Genomic DNA, 16,088 nt, shown 5'->3' on the forward strand with positions numbered 1-16,088 from the left:
GCAGCAGGGGTGCACTGAGAAGGCCCCCCAGGACCTGTTGAAGTGAGGAGGTAGATGGGGGGAAGCCTGCGGAGGCTAGAAATCTAATGGAGCTGTTGCTTCAGCAGGAAATCAACTCAGACATAGGAGCCAGAAGCTTTATCTGCTATGTGTCAGAAAAATACAACAAAAATGATTGGGGTTGGAGCAGTCCCCTTCGAAGGAAAGGTTGCAGCACTTGGGGCTTTTCAGTTTAGCAAATATACATTTTTATTGGTTTTTTTACATATCATTTCCAACAATCGTTTAACAGAACTTCTTATCTTATATAATATTTTAGACTTCCGTCAACAACCTCTGATGATTTTCCATTCTTTATCACTTATTCTGCGTTTCTTAATTTCTCTATTACTCTTAATTATCATTAACTAATCATTCTCTTCATAGTCTTTCTTGCAATATTTCACATAGTCCTCCTTACAGAACTTCTTGCAGTCCTACAAAGCATAATCTGTTCATTACAATGGCTTTTCAAATAGTTCATATATTTACTCCAGTCTTCTAAGAATCTCTGGTCCCGCAGGTTTCAAATCCTTCCTGTTAATTTATCTAATTCTGCATAGTCCATTAATTTCATCCGCCATTCTTCTTTCATCCGTAGTTCTTCTTGCTTCTATTTCTGTGCCAATAATATTCTTGCTGCAGTCATTGCATATAAAAACAACTTACAATCCTGTCTATTAAAATCATCTCCTACAATGCGAAGTAAAAATGCTTCTGGTTTCTTAATAAATGTATATTTCAGCATCTTTTTCATCTCATTATATATCATTTCCCTGAAGTTTTTCACTTTTTTACATTCCCACCAGGTGTGATAGAAAGTTCCTTCCTTTTCTTTACATTTCCAACATTTATTACTTGCTTTATACATTTTAGCTAATTTCACAGGGGTGATATACCACCTATACATCACTTTCATCACATTTTCTTTCAAAGCATTACATGCTGTAAATTTTAATCCTTCTTTACACAGTTTTTCCCAGTCTTTTAACTGTATGTTATACCCAAAATCTTTGGCCCAATGTATCATAACCGACTTTACTTCTTCGTCTTTCAAATGCCATTCAAGCAGCAATTTATACATTGAGGATTGGACAAATTCATGGAAGATAAGGCTATCTATGCCTATGCCTGATCAGCAAGCTGTTATGTTGTTATGGTTCTGGTCCCCCTTTCTTCAATGTAGTCTCACCTGCATTTATGTATGCCACAATGGCTGCAAGAATACTTCTGGTTCAGAAATGGAAGCAGCAGGAACTTCCCACATTGGAAGAATGGCAGATCAAGATGGTGGAATACGTAGAGTTGGCAAAGTTGACAGGGAAGATCCGGAATCAACACGACGAACTATTTCAAAAGGACTGGAGCAAATTTATATTTTATATGAAAGAACATTGTAAACATCTGAAAAGGATTGTAGGCTTGAGCTGAAATGTTTTGTAATGTGAATATAAGGAAGTGATTTACATATAATGTGGTGAAATATAAAAAGAAGATAGAAGGTAAAAAAAGTGGCTATAGAAATGCTAAGAATTTAGTAAAGATGTTTGGAAGTCAGAAAGAAGGTTGGTGCTCAGTTTGAGCAATGTTTTAGGTTATAGAATTATGTAACAGAATGTGATTATGATAAATATGGAAAACACAATAAAAATTATTATTTTAAAAAAATGTAGTCTCACCTACAGCTAATCATGAGCACCACAAACAATGATGCTCTTGCCTGGCTTGGTGTTTCTTCTACTGCTATAGACCTGAGAATCCAGGATCTGTCCAGGAACTGAGGCAGCTTTCAGGCCTGGGGCACAGTTGTCTAGATCCTTGGGGCTGAAGGCATTGATAAGGAGAGAAAGAAGTGCTTTGCCACCCTTTGCTCAGTGCTCCCCGCACTGGCTGTGTTTTGACAGGTGGTCTGCACAATCCACCTGTTACATCATCATGTGATCAACAGATGGGTGGCCTCGCATGCGCCTTCTCTAACCAAATTTGGTCCACAAAGCAGATTCTAATAAAAATCTGACCCATGAAACCGAAACAGATTCCCACTCAACTCATTCCCAGAGCATGGAGCCTGATGTAGCCACAACACCACCACTCATGTGTCATCTGTTTAATTTTCCATTCTATCTCCTGATTTGTCATTTTCTTTTTTTTTTTAAAGGATATTTATTGAGATTTTCAATTTTTTATACAAACAAAAAACAAACAAAAAAATTCAAATTTTTTTTAAAAAAGACATATAGTTCAAAATACAATCTTTTCAATAACATATTTCTCTGACCTCCTCATACCCCCCCTTCTTGTATTCCCTTTTAAATTCTTTGTTGATTTGTCATTTTCATATATTGTGCTTGATAAAACTTAATTTCTCTCAAGATCTCTTGCGACTTTGGTTTAACTCTCAGTTTCTTCTCTCCTTCCCTTATTTTTTCCAGGATCTTTCCTTTTTTCTCATCTTGGGTTCTCCTTTTTATTGCATTCTGCTGGGTCAGAAATCCTCTCATTACAGCTTTACTTGCGTCCCAGATTACCCTTTTTTCCACTGAAGTCTTCAAATTTATCTCAAAATAATCTTTCATAATTTTTTGGGCCTTCCTGATAATTTCTTGGTCTCTAAACAAGGTGTCGTTCATCCTCCATCTGAAGGAACCAGTCAATGTTGGTTTCATTTCCATTTTCACGGGATTATAGTCGGAGCAGGTTTTTGGGCAGATTTCCACCTTTCGAATCTTGGGAGCCATACCTCTAGTTATCCAGATTTGGTCAATTCTTGTCCAAGTCTTTTTGGCTTCAGAAAAGAAAGACCCTTCTCTACCTAGGGGGTTCTTTGTTCTCCAGATGTCAATTAAATCCATATTGTCTGTCATTTCAAAAAAAGATTTCGGTAGTCTTCCATCTTTTGTTATTACTTGTCTTTCTGACTTGTCCATATTCGTCGATACCACTCCATTCATGTCTCCAAGCATGATGATATTATAGTCCATAAAGTCCAGCAACGTCTCATGCAGTTTCTTTAAAAATTCTGATTTCCCCTCATTTGGTGCATAAACCCCTACTATCAAGAGTCTCTCTCCTTGAAATTGTATTTCAATTGCCACAAATCTTCCATGTTCATCTTTAAAAATAAATTTTGGTGATAAACTTTCTTTTTCTGATAAACTTTCTTTTGCTGATAAACTTTCTTTTGAATCTGCTAATAAATGTGGGAAGTTGTTAGCATGGCAGTTGAAGAAAAGACATAAGTTAAATACCGTGACTAATCTTGAAGTGGATGGAAAGAATATACAGAACCCACAGGAGATTAGAAATTGCTTCCAGAGATACTTCAAACAACTTTATACACAAGGGCCACAGATAGAGACTAAAATTGACCAATTTTTGAAAACCAATGGATTACAAAAAATTTCTCAAGAAAATAAATTACTTTTGAATTATAAAATATCTGAACAAGAGGTTGAAGGTGCCATACAGAGTATGCAATTGGGAAAATCTCCAGGGCCTGATGGACTAACCTCCAAATATTATAGAACTTTGAAAGACTATTTGATTCAACCACTAAAGGAGGTCTGTAATGAAATTATGGAGGGGAAAAAGGCGCCGGAGTCGTGGAAAGAAGCCTATATCACACTTCAGTTTTAGGTATAACTGAGTCAGTTTTAGGTATAACTGAGTCAGAGAAGACACAACTTAAGAACTACCACCCCATATCCCTGCTTAATGTGGATTACAAAATTTTTGCCGACATTTTGGCCAAAAGATTGAAAAAAGTGTTGGCAGAGATGATACACAAAGACCAGGCTGGCTTTCTCCCTGGTAGACATTTATCTGATAACATGAGGAATGTAATTAATATTTTGGAAAAGCTACAAGTGAATATCAATACAAAAGCAGTTTTGATATTTGTAGACGTGGAGAAAGCCTTCGACAATATTTCTTGGAGTTTTATGAAGAAAAATCTTCAGGGGATGGGGGTTGGACAAAAGTTTGAAAATGGTATAGGTGCGATTTATTCTGAACAAAAGGCTAAACTGATAGTTAATAACATAGTGACAGAAGAATTTAAAATTGAGAAAGGGACACGACAAGGTTGCCCAATTTCCCCACTGCTTTTTATTTCGGTCCTGGAGGTTTTGCTAAATATGATTAGAAGGGACCAGCTGATACAAGGTATTCAGGTCAGAGCTAAACAATATAAACTTAAAGCTTTTGCAGATGATCTTGTATTGACACTACAGGAGCCAGTATCTAGCACCAAGAGGGCTCTAGAACTAAGCCAGGAGTTTGGTCAAGTGGCAGGCTTTAAGCTAAACAAGTTAAAACTAAGGTTTTGGAGAAAAATTTGACGCCGATTGAGAGAGAGAGGTTTCAGAAAGAGACAGATTTAACATTAGTAAAGAAGGTAAAATACCTGGGGGTGAATATGACTTCTAAGAATGCGAATTTATTTAAAGATAATTATGAGAAATGTTGGTCAGAAGTGAAGGAAGACTTAGAAATTTGGTCGAATCTGAAGCTTTCCTTGCTTGGTCGAATTGCTGTTATCAAGATGAATGTATTGCCGAGAATGTTGTTTTTGTTTCAATCATTACAAATTATTGACAAGATGGATTGTTTCAAGAGGTGGCAAAGAGATATCTCTAGATTTGTCTGGCAGGGCAAAAAGCCCAGAATAAAATTTAAGATACTTACTGATGCTAAAGATAGAGGGGGGTTTGCCTTGCCGGACATTAAACTTTATTATGAATCAGCAGCTTTTTGCTGGTTGAAGGAATGGCTGCTTCTTGAGAACACTGACATCTTAGATCTTGAAGGTTATGACAATGTATTTGGGTGGCATGCATATTTGTGGTATGGCAAGGTTAAAACACATAAGGCATTTAAAAACCATATTGTCAGGAAAGCACTGTTCAATGTTTGGATAAGATATAAAGACTTTCTGGAGAGTAAAACCCCAAGGTGGCTATCACCTATGGAAGCGAAAGCTATGAAAAAACTTAACATGGAGGCCAAATGGCCAAAATATTGGGAAATCTTAGAACAGGAAGGTGACAAGTTGAAATTGCAGAGTTATGAGAAGCTTAAAGGGAAGGTGCGAGACTGGTTACATTACTTTCAAATAAGAGAGGTCTACAACCTAGATAAAAAAATTGGTTTCCAGGTGGAAAAATCAAAATTAGAAACAGAATTGTTAGAACCCAATGCTAAGATATTATCAAGAATGTACAATTTGCTGTTGAAATGGAGTACTGAGAAAGAAACGGTAAAATCTGCTATGATTAAATGGGCACAAGATATAGGACACAATATCATGTTTGCTGACTGGGAGCAGTTGTGGACCACTGGGATTAAATTTACGGCATGTAATGCCCTAAGAGAGAATATTATGAAAATGATGTACATGTGGTACATGACCCCAGTCAAGCTTGCAAAAATTTACCATTTGCCCGATAATAAATGTTGGAAATGTAAAGAAACTGAAGGTACATTCTTTCACCTTTGGTGGACGTGCCCAAGGATTAAGGCTTTCTGGGAGATGATTTATAATGAAATGAAAAAGGTATTTAAATATACTTTCGTGAAGAAACCAGAGGCCTTCCTCCTGGGCATAGTTGGCCAATTGGTGTTAAAGAAGGATAGAACTTTCTTTATGTATGCTACAGCAGCAGCAAGAATACTCATCACTCTGGAAGAATGGCAGATGCAAGTAATTGACTATATGGAAATAGCTGAGATGACTGGCAGAATCCGAGATCAGGGAGAAGAGTCGGTGGAAGAAGATTGGAGGAAATTTAAAATTTATTTACAGAAACATTGTAAAATGTATGAATGCTGATGACATTGAAATGAAATGAAGGGGTTCTAGCAACAAGATAGATAAAAATTATAAATTATAAATTTGGGAGGTAAAATAATTAAGGATAAAGTAATAGGATATGAATTTGCTGAACCAACTTTCAAAGAGGGGTACAAAAAAGGGAGGTGTGAGGAAGTCAGGAAAATAAGTTAATCAAAGATGAGCAATTAGAAAAGAGGGATTTGTGTTTTTCTTTTTTGTTTGTTTATTGGTTTTTTCTTTTTTCCCTGTTAGGTTAAATGTTTGTATTTTTGTATTGTGAATTTTTGTATTGTTGTGTTTTATATTTCCCCTGGGTTTTTACTGTTCTTTGCTTGTTGTTTTGGTTTTTCTCTATTGTTAGTCATTCAGATAGTGTCCGACTCTTCGTGACCCCATGGACCAGAGCACGCCAGGCACTTCTGTCTTCCACTGTCTCCCGCAGTTTGGTCAGACTCATGTTTGTAGCTTCGAGAACACTGTCCAACCATCTCGTCCTCTGTCGTCCCCTTCTCCTTGTGCCCTCCATCTTTCCCAACATCAGGGTCTTTTCCAGGGAGTCTTCTCTTCTCATGAGGTGGCCAAAGTATTGGAGCCTCAGCTTCACTATTGGAGCCTCAGCTTGCCTCTGCATGTTTGGATAAGTACAAAATTTCAAGTTTCCTGAAGTACAAAAATAACTTTGAGGGGAAAGCTGAAGAGCCAGTAGGCTTCCGCCAAATGAAGACTGGGGGCAGGAAGTAAGGGAAATGGAATGGAGTATCCTGGAAAATGGCACACGCCTGGCTGGCTGATACCTTGATCAGGAGTGCTTCACACAACAACATTTTGTTGCAGTATCAACTTATACTTTCTCATCTACTGGATTTTTAAAGTCTAAGCTTTCTCACAATTCTTTTCACAAATACTGCATTGGCCACAATGAAAGGAAAGTTCTCAACCCAGATTTCTTCTGCTGGAGGTAGCAGAAGATACAACTTTATTGACCAGGAAAAGGCCCAAAACCAGATTCCTTGAAATTTATTCTTGGCTTAGGCAGTTCCATATCGCCTATCACTCCCATACAATTTTTTATTCTTCCTGGTAGCTCTAGATGACACTGAGGTCTGAGTGCATATGTTTCCAGGTAAGCCCAGCCTCAAACTGAAAGATACTTCCACAAAGCTACCCAAACATAATGGGTGGCTAAGAGATTCCTTTCCCCCTTTGTTACCAATGAACAATTTTGAACTTCTGTGTACTGGTGAAACATTAGGGGAGCGAAACATCATTTTTCTTTGAATCAAACATATTATTTATCATCAATTATGGGGTAAGAGTCAACTGTGAAATTAAGGGAGACCATCAATACATCCTTTGATTATATTTTACCAACTGACGCATATCGTCACATTTCAGAAAATTGAAATCAGCACCACGAAACATATGTCTAAAACTTGTAAACTTTCAATAATTATGGTCTGACACCTCTGTTTTTATGCAAAGCTAACAAGATATTGTCATATTAAAAATGGCAAATTCAATCCACAGCTTATGAAATGTGTGTTTTTTAAAAAATAAAAATAAAAGACATGCTTTAATTATTTCAAGAGTGTCCCAACCAGCTTACCATACTACTGGATATTGCATTTGTTTAAAACTCAATCATGCAAAATGAAGACTCGATTTGAAAAATTTTAATAAAGATAACCAGACTATCATTATATCATTTGAATGCTAATCGGCGCTTTCATTCAGTGGTGGGAGCTCCGATAGTGTCAACTTTGCTGGAGGCTCTTTATTTTGCAATAAAAACATTTACATTCTAATGATTTTATTAAACCATAGTAGCTGTCAGCATCCCCAGATGACTTCCCTGGCAAACTGTATCAGTTATCAACTCATATTGCCTTTATCAAAACCACCCAGTGGTGAGGCTGGGTCTGCCACAATGAGATGTCTATTTCTCAGAGAGCTGGTATTTAATCATTCCTTCTACACTATTGTTCTGCTTACGGCGCATAAAGAAGTGCTTATAATAACCCCAGAGTGCTACTGACAGTGAAGCAAAGTATCAAGACTATTTGTCTTGCTTACATTCTTTAGAATCTCTCTCTCTCTCTCTCTCTCTGTGTGTGTGTGTGTGTGTTTTGTGTGTGTGTGCATGTGTGTAAACTTTGATGTTCTTGCAGACTGATTTGCTACAACCTTTCATCATTTAAATGCTCTGAATTTCTTCTTGATGAGTGGTAAGACTCACCCGAGATAGCAATATTCTTCGGGCTCGATAAAGATATCACAAACACTGGAGAACCAGTGGACTCTGAAAAACAGCTGACCTTAGCAGGAAGCCGTGGGGGGGCGGGTGAAGCAATTGCCGTGACAAAGAAAATAATCATTGCGTAGGGGGAACAGGACAAGTGGGTGGGAGCTTTGGGCATAATAACAACCTTGTAAACCAGGAGCACACAGATCTCGATAGCTTTTGGCAAACGGCACCCTGTTTGTTGTCTGGATTGCACGTACGGAGCTGCGAATGTTTGCCATTCTCATTTCCTTTATTTCAAAATAAATCCATTTTGAAGACTACCCTAAGATGCCCCAAGGTTCTTTCCCCCCTTCTCCTATCTTGGGGTTGGTGGTGGTCGGGAGAACCCCAGAACAGTGTACAGTGGAGGAGAGGATGGATATTTCTACTTGGCAAGCTGCAATGCTTGCACAGGCAGAACAATAGGAAGGGCGTGAAGTTGGCTATCACCCTCTGTTTCCAGCAGTAGCCAGTCAGATCACCTTGGAAGTTACAGAGCAGCATATGAGAATCCCCTAGGATTTGTTCCCTGCACTTAGTTTAAGGCTGCTTCTACAGACTGAGGTTCCCCCCTTCACCTCAGAGGTTCACAGAAGCCTTTTCCTTCATGAATTTGTTTTAACCCTTTCTAAAAGCCAATTAAGGGATGCTGGTGGCACTGTGGGTTAAACCACAGAGCCTAGGACTTGCTGATCAGAAGGTCGGTGGTTCGAATCCCCGCGACGGGGTGAGCTCCCCTTGCTCAGTCCCTGCTCCTGCCAACCTAGCAGTTCAAAAGCACATCAAAGTGCAAGTAGATAAACAGGTACCACTCCAGCGGGAAGGTAAATGGCATTTCTGTGCGCTGCTCTGTTCACCAGAAGCAGCTTAGTCATGCTGGCCACATGACTCGGAAGCTGTACACAGGCTCCCTTGTCCAATAAAGCGAGATGAGCGCCGCAACCCCAGAGTCGGCCACGACTGGACCTAATGGTCAGGGGTCCCTTTACCTTTACCTTTAAAAGCCAATTGAGGATGAAGGAACACAGAACATGGGTCTGTTGCATTTTAAAAAATAATAATTCAGCTTAAAGCAATAAATAAAGTGACTTTGGTTTTTGGTTTTATCTCTTTCACGCTAACTTATGGTACCTTCTCCCAGTGTACCCTAGGCCATTTCATAAAATTTCTGTTTTCATTTTTTTTTAAAGTTTTTTTTATATTAAAGATATTTATTAAAATTTTGCGTTGTAATACATTAAAAAATCAAAAAAGAAGAAACAAAAAAGTTTAAAAACACATAGAATTCACAATCCTTATTTTCAATAACATATTTCCCTGACTTCCCCACACCTCCCCCTCTTGTATTCCAATTCAAATTGTTGGTTCAACAAGTTCTTGTCCCTAATTTTTAACCTTTTTATATTTTATATTTTATATTTAGTTCATTTTGAAAAACCAATTTTGCCTTGTAAACATCAATGATTATACATCAGTGCTTATTCTTAAAACCTTTTTCTAAAGTCGGCCTAAATTCCCTTCCACGATTTCCTCAATTCTCATACAAATAACAAAACAAAGTAAAAGCAAAACAGATTATAATTATACACCCTTTGGATTCCCAAACTCCACCCCCCCTTTCCCGGTTCCAATCCCCAACAAGCGTCCATCAGTCAATCTACTATCAGCCTGGAGACCTCACATCCGAGGCTCTTAATTCTCTCTCAATTCCTCTCTGCCGGTTTTTTTGATACTCCTTGGTATTAAGCACCAAATCTCGAAGAAGCTCTAGTCCAATAGGGTCCATGTTTCTTCCAGCCAGACCTCCATACTTAAAAGTGGAGCCTGAATCTTGTTTCTTACTCCTTTCAAATCCAAATGTCTCCAAAGCTCCAACTTCCACCTTAATCAAATTTGTAATCCTTGGGTCTTCAGATCTCCACATAAGGAGATCTCTCCATTCTTCAGTCTCCAATTCAGACCAAATTTTCACCATCAAGTTCTTATTTTCCTTTGTAGCCATCATGTCAGGCCTCTGGCTCTCCTTTATCATCTGCAAAGTTACAGCTCCTCCTTCCTTTTCCTCAGGAACAACATGTATTTCTTTCTTCACACTCTCAAAACTCTCAAGTTTCTCTTCTTGTCCAGCTGCATGGGCTTCCTGAGTCAATTCCTTATCAAATTCAATGGATTTGTTTACTGTTAAGTCCAGAGTTGCAACATTTGTAGCCAAAACATCAATTTGGCCTTGTAGCTTTCCCAAGAGAACAAAGACTCTGTCCAATTTAGCTTGAATTTTCCCTCCTTCAGCCATTCTTGTAATGTCCCAAAACCCCCTCTAGAGGGATTTTGGTTACTTGGTATTCTTTCTAGTTCAAATCCAAAAATCAAATTAGTTTGTATCAGTTCTTCCTTGTTTTCAACAAAGTATAGTCAAATTGTAACAAATATAGCCAGCAGAAGCAGCAGAAACAAAGTTCTCTTTTTCCGTCTTGACAGCTAATTTGACAGCTGTCAAACTCTTCAATACCTTCAACAGGCTCTCTCGCGGATCACTCCCGGGTCCGGGGGGGTGGCACTTCAGCTCCCAAAATTAGCTCTTATCCTCCAGTAAGGTTTCTTCTAGTGCCAAATCGTGAAATTAATATCTTTTGCCCAATAATAAAAGAAAAAATTCTCTCGACCTTAGTTAGCAGGTCCTTGCTTTAGGTTGTTTACAAGACGGGGAGGCGGACTTCCTGTTTGCGCCTTCCCCGATCGTGCCTAATTCACACACAAAAAAATTTCTTTAAAAATCCAATTTCCGTACTACTCATGGGTTGTTATTTTGAAGTCCAAATCACAAGAAGAAGTCAGTGCTCTCCGGCCATGGCAACGCGGCTTCACTCCGCAGGAGAAGCAGTCGACTCTCAGCACCGCGCCGCTCACCCCGTCCCCCGTTCCGAAGCCTTTAAAAAGGCTCCTTCGCAGGTCGGGGGGCGCAAATGGTGCCCGCCGAGTCACCTGGTTCACAGGCTTCACCGCCTGTGATTTTTAGGGGTCCCCGCGTCGCCGCAGCGGTAAGACCCTGATCCTGTGGAGCCGATTCCCTCCGGAGCTCGGAGGGAATCTGCCATTAGCCGCTGGCGCTAACCCGGAAGTCCCATAAAATTTCTGTTTTCCTGCCTGACCGTAATGATAATGCCCTTGGCCAGCAAATAGATCAGCATCTTAGATCAGCTTATGAGACGCCATTCAGAGGGCTGCAGCCTCTTCGGCTACAAGAATCAGACTTTCTCAGCACATGGGAACGTAGGAAGTAGTTTTATCCTAAGTCAGCCCATTGGTTCATCTTGCTCAGTTCATTCAAGGTTTTAGGCCTAGGTCTTTCCTAGCCCTGCCAGAGGATGCCAAGGGTCGAAACTTGGACTTGATGTTTGTGCTCTAATGGGTGGAAATTGCAAGGAGGCAGATTTCAGCTAAATATCAGGAAAGCTTCCTAATGGTAACAGCTGTTCAGAACACTCTGCTGAAGGCTTTTCTTTACTGGAGATATTTGAGCAAAGCCTGGACAGCCGTCTTTCGGAAATGCTGTAGTTCAGGGGTCAGCAACCTTTTTCAGCCGTGGGCCGGTCCACCATCCCTCAGACCATGTGGTGGGCCGGACTATTTTTTTGTGTGGGGGGGATGAACGAATTCCTATGCATCTGATGGGAGGGCGTTCCACAGGGCGGGCGCCACTACCGAGAAGGCCCTCTGCCTGGTTCCCTGTAGCTTTGCTTCTCGCAATGAGGGAACCGCCAGAAGTCCCTCGGCGCTGGAACTCAGTGTCCGGGTAGAACGCTGGGGGTGGAGACGCTCCTTCAGGTATACAGGACCGAGGCCGTTATAGGCATCTGTCTGTCTCGAGAGACAATGGAATGCACCTCTGGGAGTGAAGACGAATTGCTGTGTTAGCATACACCCCATAAAGTAAATATTAATAATGATAAATAATGGTTGCCTTGAAGGACCACTTCAAAAATGGAGTGAGGAGGGTGGGCGGTTCCAAGCCCTATACTTTGATGTGATCTATTGGCAAGTTCCATTGCTGCCTTATCTCTCTTTAGGTTGGAACTTGGAACCTCTCAAAGGGAAAGAGTCAATGCAAGAACCCCCAGTTGCTGACACCTGTAGTATGCCTTCATTACAGCTTCAGTGAGGATAATACTGATCTAGTTCCAACCCTTTTGTTTGGGATGAGCAAATCACTCCATCAGGATTCATCAGGATTTTCTTGTTATTTGACCTCCATTCAAATATGTGGGGGCTTTGCAAAGAAATCTGTTCAATCCAATGCAGTTTCCCAGAAGAGCATCGTGTCGGATTGTGCCCATATTTACTTTCCATTCATCTTATGCCTTGACTGTGATACAAGCTTCTTCCAAATCAAGAAATAAACAAACAGCTGTCTAGGATAGAGTCAGAAAATCAATTTGTCTGCCATTGAATTTACTTCGGATTTTCCCAGTACTTCTTAGCGCAGAATTCTCTGTACATCCATTTGAACCTGTCCTGCTCACTTTATGTTGAAGCATTATTGACCTGACCCCTTTGATATATCAGTGTTGGCAAGCATGCAGTCTGACAAGGCAGGTCCAGAAACAGACAATATGTGTCAGGCAGAAAAGCCGCTATTCCAGCATCACCCCGCCTTCCAAAACGTACAAGGGAAGATTGCTGCATCATGGGAAATTTGTGTGTGTGTGTGCGTGTGCACACACAGAGACACACACAGACATACCTGGTACATGCTGGTTTTTTAAAAATTGTTCTTTTGCCACGTTTTAAATACTCTGGTCATGCAATCAATTTACTGATGGGTGAATAATCATCTTTATAATAAAGTTAAGTGGAATTATAAACAGTCAGTAGTTAACAAATATATTCACACCATGTACCAACAGATTCACTCCGAAAGGTAGTATCAAATATGGACTACATGGAGATGGCAGAAATGACTGGCAGAATCCGAGACCAGGGAGAAGAATTGATGGAAGAGGATTGGAAAAAGTTCAAGAACTACCTACAAAAATATTGTAAAATGTTTGAGTGTTAAAATGATGTGGGAGGTGAAGGCAACATGGCATTTGGGGTATGGTTAAAAGAGTTATGAAAAGAGGAATTTTAAAAAGGAGGGGGTATGACTAGAATAATATTATGTCAAAGTATATAAGGTGGTGTAAAGGTTCAAGATAAGGGAAATTAGAAACATAATAACTGGAAATATATAATTATAAATGAGTTTGGAAAAAGGGTTAGAATTTGCTGAATTTGACGGAATAAAGTGGAATACAAAAAAGGGGGGTGTGAGGAGGTCAGGAAAGAGGGATATGGATTTTTGAAATTTAAAAAGTGGAATTTTTCTTTTTATTCTTCTTTTCTTTTTTTTGTTAAGTGTGTATTTTTTGTTTGTTGTTGATGTTCTCGTTTTGTTATATGTGATATATGTTTTGTAAAACCTTAATAAACATTTTTTAAAAAAAAAACGAAAGGTAGTATCAAATATGAATTCTTTTGTGATTGGAGGCACTACATCCAGCTCTGAAAAGCCTCAGAGGTTATAACTGTTTCTTGTGAGCAGGCAGCTGTGAGTTTGTCCCAACTCATCTTGGGTTCATTCAGAAATAAGCTGAGTTATTTCCCCAAAACTAGGAAGCCACTTAGTTCCTCTTCCGAGCCAATCTGCAATTCCCCAAACACCCTTTGCCTCCCCTTAAATCCTTATCATACAGCTGTGGCACAAGATGCCCACGAGGCAGGGCACCCTCGCTCCTCCTCCATCTCCATCCACTGCTCTTTCTCCTGCTGCCTGAAACTAAGGCTTTAAGGGGAAAGGGGACGGTGTTTAGGAAGGTGTTGTAGGAGTGAGGAGCTAGTGGCAGGAGTGCTTGGGGGATCAGGAACAGCTGGTGAGGAGGGTGGGAGGGAAGCTGAGGATATCTTCTTTGGCTCAGATTTTAATCCAAGCCAGAGAAGAAGTTTGGGGCTTATAAAGCTCACCTCTCCTTTGGGTTCACCGTCAGTTGTGTGCTGCTTTCCACCAAGGCATTCAAAGTGGCCAGCATAAGCTTTCATTATATACTGTATTTTTCGCTCTATAAGACGCACCAGACCATAAGATGCGCCTAGTTTTTGAAGGAGGAAAACAAGAAAAAAAATATTCTGAATCTCAGAAGCCAGAACAACAAGAGGGATCACTGCGCAGTGAAAGCAACGATCCCTCTTGCTGTTCTGGCTTCTGGGATAGCTGCGCAGCCTGCATTCGTTCCATAAGATGCACACACATTTCCCCTTACTTTATAGGAGGGGGAAAGTGAGTCTTATAGAGCAAAAAATACGGTATTTCTAGGTTAAGAAGGTGAGCTCGGCTGCCCAGGGCATCTTATAAGTTTTATAGCTGGCTGGCGGGAATGGCTGGAATCTCCTGGATAAATGTTGCTAGTCACACATGTTCCTTCATGCTTCACCCTTCCAATGCAGTTTGTTGGCATCCCTACTCAGCCCTGATTTGTAGAACCTGGATTTTCAGCATTCAAACCTCACATCCTAGCTGCTATATCTCACTGTTTCTCATCTCCTTAGAAGCTTATTAATCTTTCGCAGAAGGGACAGCTTGGATAAAGCAGCTCATAACATCGACGGAGAAGCTTCTAGGAACCAACAGGGATAGGTCCTTAAGCTAATTGCTTCAGGCTTTCATGACATCTAGCTCAGTACATTTACAGAGCTGAGGCAGACTTGCTTGGCTCCAGGTTACTTTTAAACATTCTCCTATTTATCATATTGGAAGTGAGGTTTGGTTTGTTTCCTTAAGCTGTGCATAAATCTAATAAAGCCAATAAGCCACATACAACAATACATCTTCTACCACACTTCAATACTTTCATGCTACTTCATTTAACTTAATATTCTGTTTCAGAAGAATATATAGACACAATAGATCATGCACCAGTTTAAATCATTTCCCCTGTGAAAGCCTGCAGTTATTTAGACGCTCAGCAGTTCCCCAAGTGGAAGGACCTCTTGAGATCATCAGGTGATTCTGATATATAAAACAAATTGAATATCCTTCAATTATCCGTGCAACAAATTTCTTATTAACAGCCCAATTTGCATTGGAAAACAGGTTGTTTATAGAAGGGTAGCAAGAATCACAATAAGTAACATTACCATAATGTGTTATGCTGATTCATAAATGAGGCACGGGTGTGAAGGGCAGAGCGTGAGACTACAGGAACTGTTGTGCTGGGTGATCAGACCAAACGACACATCAGTTGAATGTAGTTATTGCACACAAATATGTTCATATTAATTCAGTCCTTTATTAGATCATCTCCTGTGCTCCACTTATTCCCCAAAATTACCTTCCGTAAATGAATTAGCGACTGCAGTCAAACAACAATCCTAAAAAGATTTCCTTAGGATTTTATCCCGCAGGGAATTCAGTAAGGCTCACTTCTCATGTAAGCGTGTAAAGGATCCCAGCTTTGTTAAAAGGCATTCTAGTCACCTGTGTATCTAGAGACGCACCGTTTTAGAGAGGGTAATGTTATCAGAAGGTATAAAAGTGGCATTTATGTGTGTTCAAATTTCCATTAAAATGATTTACAGGAAATTTGATGTCCATTATCTATCATTCTTGCATCACTCTTTCACATTTGCAGTATTTAAAGCGAATAACCTCGGGAGATTTTGGGCCACGTCTTCCTTTGGAAACTCAGAATTCTATCCTTTCTACTTTCCATTTTTTGATATATAGGGCTCTCTGTTTGTAAGCCTGTAGAGGCATGATCTATTGGCCTTAAAGCTGCCAGTGGCTCAGTCTTTCATTTAGGGGAAAGGAGATCACATACATAATAAATAAGGGTGACTGGCACATGACACCTGAGTTTTGGAATCTCAGGATAATTCTCATAAAAGTTTGTGGATAAA

This window comes from Podarcis raffonei, chromosome 7, assembly GCF_027172205.1.
Source record: "Podarcis raffonei isolate rPodRaf1 chromosome 7, rPodRaf1.pri, whole genome shotgun sequence".
In the NCBI taxonomy this organism is placed as follows: Eukaryota; Metazoa; Chordata; class Lepidosauria; order Squamata; family Lacertidae; genus Podarcis; species Podarcis raffonei.